The sequence below is a fragment of the Phoenix dactylifera genome, chromosome 15 (genome assembly GCF_051530095.1).
Source record: "Phoenix dactylifera cultivar Ajwa chromosome 15, Ajwa_hap1_PhDact_Kaust_v1.1, whole genome shotgun sequence".
In the NCBI taxonomy this organism is placed as follows: Eukaryota; Viridiplantae; Streptophyta; class Magnoliopsida; order Arecales; family Arecaceae; genus Phoenix; species Phoenix dactylifera.
The window spans coordinates 6,361,091-6,367,013 of NC_143204.1; positions in this window are offsets into that span (position 1 = coordinate 6,361,091).

Sequence of the window (5,923 nt, forward strand, 5' to 3'; positions counted from 1 at the left end):
GACTCCTCCCTTGACAACCTCGATAGGCCGGTCGGGGACTTCATCGGCGTCTCTCAGGTTGTCCCGATTCCCCAAGAGGGATCTACGTCAATGAAAAAGAAACGCTCCTTCCAGCCATGAATGGAGGAAGGAGCCTCCTTGACGAGGCCGCACCCTCGCCGCGCCGCAAAGCACCACCACCCTCTATCCCGGGGGTGGCCGTTCAGGCCGTAGCATTCCCAAAAGACATTCAGGGTGGCGGAAACCTCGTGCATACGGCAGAGAACCTGGAAGGCCGTCAGGGTACGCCATGAGTTCGGCACCAGTTGCGTCGGCGCCACTCTTAAACCTCGAAGCACCTGCACGACTAAGTCCGAGGGGGGAAGGCGGAACCCAGCCCGAAGGATGTCCTCATTGATGGCGACCTTCCCTGGAGGAGGATGGGACATCCTCTCCTCAGGCCCCGGGAGCGTAACGTTGCAGGCTTCGGGAAGGTGGTACCGGGCCACGAACCTATCTAGGTCTTCGGGGACCAGCTCCGACTGAATGCGGTCCGCTCTTACTTCGTCCATCCCTAACGGCCAGAGAATCTACGGTCAGGACGGGGTCAAGAGGGGAGAAGGGACCGGAACGACTGGGGTACACTAATACGAAAGAAAAAAGTACGGAGAGCCCTAAATTAAAGAATGGGGCAACTCACCGGAAGGGAAGGAAGAACGGCTCCGAGAGCGTCAAAAGAGGAGCGAACGAACAGTCCGACAGCAACGGCAGCAGCACAAGGGAGAAACCCGAGGATGCCTGTGGAGAGAAAGGCGGACGGGGAGGGCCCCCGGTTAAATAGGCGGAAAGGCGGGTGACGCCTCGGTGACGCCAGAGGACGCCTGGCTGCCGAAGGATCGTTCGCGCCCCAAAGGCGAATCGACGCCATTAAGGAAGGATGTCCGCCGAAATCCGCAGACTGCCAGATCAGCGACAACCGCCATACGCCATAAAGAAGGCGGGGAGCTCGGAGCGCGCGCGCCTTTCCGAGGGATGGCGGCAATCTCGAAGCGTCACTCCCTTTACCCGTTCCCCTCCTGGTTCCAGGCTCGGAAGTGGGGGGCTACTGTTACGGGGGAACTTAGCCACCATGCCCCACGTGACCGGCACGCGCGCCCAGGAAGACTACGGCTGCCCCTTGATCCAGCAATCCGACCTCGGGTCGGATATCTTCGGCTCCGCAGCTCGACCCCGAGTCGGCTGCCCCTTGATCCAGCAATCCGACCTCGGGTCGGATATCTTCGGCTCCGCAGTCCGACCCCGAGTCGGTTGCCCCTTGATCCAGCAATCCGACCTCGGGTCGGCAATCTCTTGACAACAACAGACTGTTCCCCTGAGGCACGCCGCGGCCCCCTGCTCCACTACTCCCTGCAACGGCCGAATCCGGCGCTGCCCCACGATCCCCTGTAACAGCCATACAAAGCGGAGCTCCACTACGCCCTGCCATGGCCGTACCCAGCGCTGCCCCACGACGCCCTGTAACGGCCACGTCAGTGGCAACCCCATCGTGCCACACGATGACCAATCCCCAGAAAACCTCCCCAGCCTGATATATATATGGGGCTGGGGGGGAAGGGGGAGGGTAAGAAAGATTTTTCAGAGTATCATCTTACCTGCTACCTCTCCTTCTCCTTCTCCTTCGATCTCCCCTGACTTGATCGTCGGAGGGCCCCCACTACCCTGGTGGTGGTGCGAGGCTTGCTTGCAGGTTTTCCGGCGGAGGGCGGAGCGCAACCAAAGCAATTCAAAGGGAACCCCGTTCACACCGCTGTGCCAATCGTTCTCGGTTTGGACCCCCAGCAACACATATGATTGTAATCATTTAGGTGATCTAGGCTTAAAAGGGTTTTATGCATAGGAACTTTATTAAGAAAATTTTTAAAATTCCTAACTTCCGCTGCCCATTAAGACATGCTAAAACCCTTCATGTATATGTCATACAACGACCTAATCTCGATAATGTTGTCGTCCTAGTAACAACATATCATTTGGTCGTGAACAAGATTAAGGACTCAAAGATAAATCCTCCTTTATCATAACATAAATCCTAAGGACTCCATCATATAAGAGTTCATTTGAAGATGAAATGATGAATAATGCCAAATAATACTTTATTAATTTGTCAATTCATTTACAAAATTCAATCATCAATATGCTGACGATTGACATTTAGGATACAATTTTCAACAACTCCCACTTAGCCTAAAGCCAATCGGCACAGTATCTAATACCAATCTTTGACTTGTGTTCGTTGAACTCTTTGATGCCGAGGACTTTGGTAAATGAGTCAGCCAGATTTTCTTTTGTATCAATTTTCTATAGAATCTGCCACTGTGTGTAGCTTGGAACTCTTCCAGCAGATAATACCACCCTTAAGAGTAAAGATATAACCTGACACGCTCTTTGAAGGGTTCTAGCATGTCATAATGGGCAGCGGAAGCTAGGGATTTTTAAATTTTCTTAATAAAGTCCCTATGCATGAAACCCTTTTAAGCCTAGATCACCTTAATGATTACAATCAAATAATATAAAATAAATGCAGAATTAGTAGAATACCTCAAACGCTAATCCAAAGTGTACAATCTCTACGAGGCGTCCAAGTGTCCGCCCTCCAATGGTGATCCACACGAAAACTTGATCAAGACTTTAGCTCCAAAGACTTTTGATCCTTAATGCAGAATTCTTCTAAAGAACTCTAACGGCTTGCTTTCCTTCCTTTCTATTTTTCTTTAGCCTTCTAAAATCACTTCTAATCCTTTTGTCCTAATGAAGACCACCTTGTCTTGGCTTAGGACACACTAGAAGCAATGTTAGAAAGAAAGAAACTAATGTAAGAAAGAAGGGATATGAGAGAGAGAGAGTTGGATTGATTTCCGATGATTTGAAAACACCGGGAGCATTCCCTATTTATAGATGGCGTACGGATGCATTGTAGCCATCCATTCATGCATGAAGAGGGGCGTGAGATCAAGGGATGTGTCATTTGATGAGAGGGCATATCAGAAGTAGTTAGGATAAGATGAAGTGCTTATGATATGGCGCTTCATCCTTATCCATTCCCTAAGCATCTCTTCATGAAATCCACCGTACTCATGCCTCTCTTCATTTCTTCTCACGCATGAAAAATAGGGAGCATTCTCAACCATTGATCAAGGCTAGATGATGATCCAAAGGCCCTTATTGGTGGCGCCATAAGAAAGAAGGAGAGAGAGAATGATGCGGTTGAAGGGAAAGTAGTTAGGATATGATGACGTGTCATCTTTATCCAATCCAAGTGGCACTTCTTCATGAGGCGCCATTCTAAATTCACCGTATTCCCTTCTTTCTCACGCCATCTGATGTTGACTAAGTCAATATCACAAGTCCATCACGAGATCATGATCTCCCATCATCCCATGATGAAGATCCAATGGCTCTAATCCATGGCGCCATCCATTTGATCCTTCTCTTCATCCAAATGTTGATCCAACGGTCAAAATTAAATGTTTTATCAAATCTAATCCAATTAGACTCAAATCAAGCCAATTTAGGTGCCAACTCTTGGCTAACCCATATTAGAATATGATCTAATCAAATTAGATCAATAAGAATCAGATTCGAATCCAATTCAAATCAGATTCGAATCCAGTTCGAATCAGGAACTAAGGTTTGCAACACCTGCTAGGATGTTTATCTTGCAAACATGATCTAATCCAATTAGACCCTTGATAAGTTTTCTTGTGTGTGACCCATTGGGTTCCATACTTAGCCAACAATAGGTGTGAGTGCGAGTTGACCCAACTTGATTAGAACTCTTCTAATCGATTTAAGTCCAAACTGCGCGAACCCGAACTTAACAATTAGAATCCTTTCTAATTGGTGATCGAATTAAACTCTTTAATTCGATCAAACCTATAAGACAAGATTGACGTCTAGCAACGTGTCATGTCTACCCGAAAAATATGGAATTTGGTGGAAATACCAAAAATACCCTTCAGTGGCAAGTTACCATGCAATTCAATCCTTTAATCAAACTGCATCCCAAATATGTATATGAGTATGAATATATGTCAAACTCAATTTCATATTCATATTTTTCTCAATCTTTTAATGATAATTCAAATAATGAAACATTAGAAACTCTTTCTAATTTTCATTCTGCTTTGATCAAAGGCTTCCTGAATTATCATATGATTAGAATAAATAGGATGCTATCTTCTCTTACTAGAAGTGATTAATTCCTTGTTGACCTACTCATAATCTTCGTACACAATCCACCATATCCAGAAGACCTCGTACATAACTTATTGTCATAAATGAGTGTAAACCAAAACATAGGTTCATGTGCACAAGATACCATGGTGATCTCAGGTCAAAGGATCAGTTGCACAACTCCCACTAAGAGAATCATCTTTTGACATGTAAGTAAGACTTCATAAGATTTCTCTTTGTAGGTCAATTCAGTGAACTCATTCTTCTAATGAGCACCCATATCTTTGTATTAGTGTCTCCACACAAATGATTGTGAGATCAATCATCCTCTGCATCGAGCATACATAAGACATGCCAGTCTTTCCGGTAATCATTGATCCCCGACTCAATATACCAATGACTGGGAATATTTAAGATTAGGATTTTAGGATTTTAAGTCTCACTAGTATGATCTCATCATAGTCTTAAAACCATTGCCCTAATCTAAGGAGTTTATCATAAATATAATCAACAGCATATGATAAAATATAATGCCTTTATTCATATTTAAATGTCATGTACATGATTTGGACAAATCAAAAGAAAAACCCTTCGCAATACATATTGCGATTGGCTTGTAGGGCATCTACTCTTTCAATCTCCCACTTGCACTAAAGCCAATCGCTCTTATATTTTATCCCCATACAATCAAGGTGGCGATCGAACTGCTGTTGTGGTAGAGCTTTAGTGAACGGGTCTGCTAGGTTGTTCTTGGTGTCTACTCGTTCAATGACTATGTCTTGTCTCTCGACAATCTCTCGAACAAGATGGAAGCGTCTTAGAATGTGCTTGGATTTGTGATGAGACCTTGGTTCCTTCGCTTGAGCAACAGCTCCAGTGTTATCACAATAAACTGGGACTGGTCCAGCAATCTCGGGAACTACTCCTAACTCAGAGATGAACTTCTTCATCCAGACAGCTTCCTTAGCAGCTTCACTTACAGCAATGTATTCTGCCTCAGTAGTTGAGTCAGCTACAGTTTGCTGTTTGGAACTCTTCCAGCTCACTACACCACCATTTAGGGTAAAGACATACCCTGAAGTGGACTTGCTATCATCTGGATCTGATTGAAAACTAGAATCAGAAAATCCTTCTAGTTTCAACTCAGATCCTCCATAAACTAGAAAAATATCTTTAGTCCTTCTCAAGTACTTAAGAATATTTTTCACAGCTATCCAATGATCCTCTCCTGGATCAGCCTGAAATCTACTTGTTATGCCTAAGGCATAAGCAACATCAGGCCTAGTACATAGCATAGCATACATAATCGATCCTATTGCCGAAGCATAGGGAATAGAATTCATTCTATTCCTCTCTTCAGATGTCTTAGGAGACATCTTCTTAGAGAGACGTATGCCATGACTCATAGGCAAATAACCTCTTTTACTTTCTTCCATGCTGAATCTTTTCAGCACATTATCTATGTACCTAGACTGGGACAAGCCTAGCATCCTTTTAGATCTATCCCTATAGATCTTTATACCAAGTATATAGGATGCTTCTCCCAAGTCTTTCATGGAAAAGCTTTTTGACAGCCAAGTCTTGACCGATTGTAACATTGGAATATCATTTCCAATGATCAGTATGTCATCTACATACAATATTAAGAAGACAATGGCACTCCCACTAGTCTTCTTGTACACACATGGTTCATCCACATTTTTGATAAAACCAA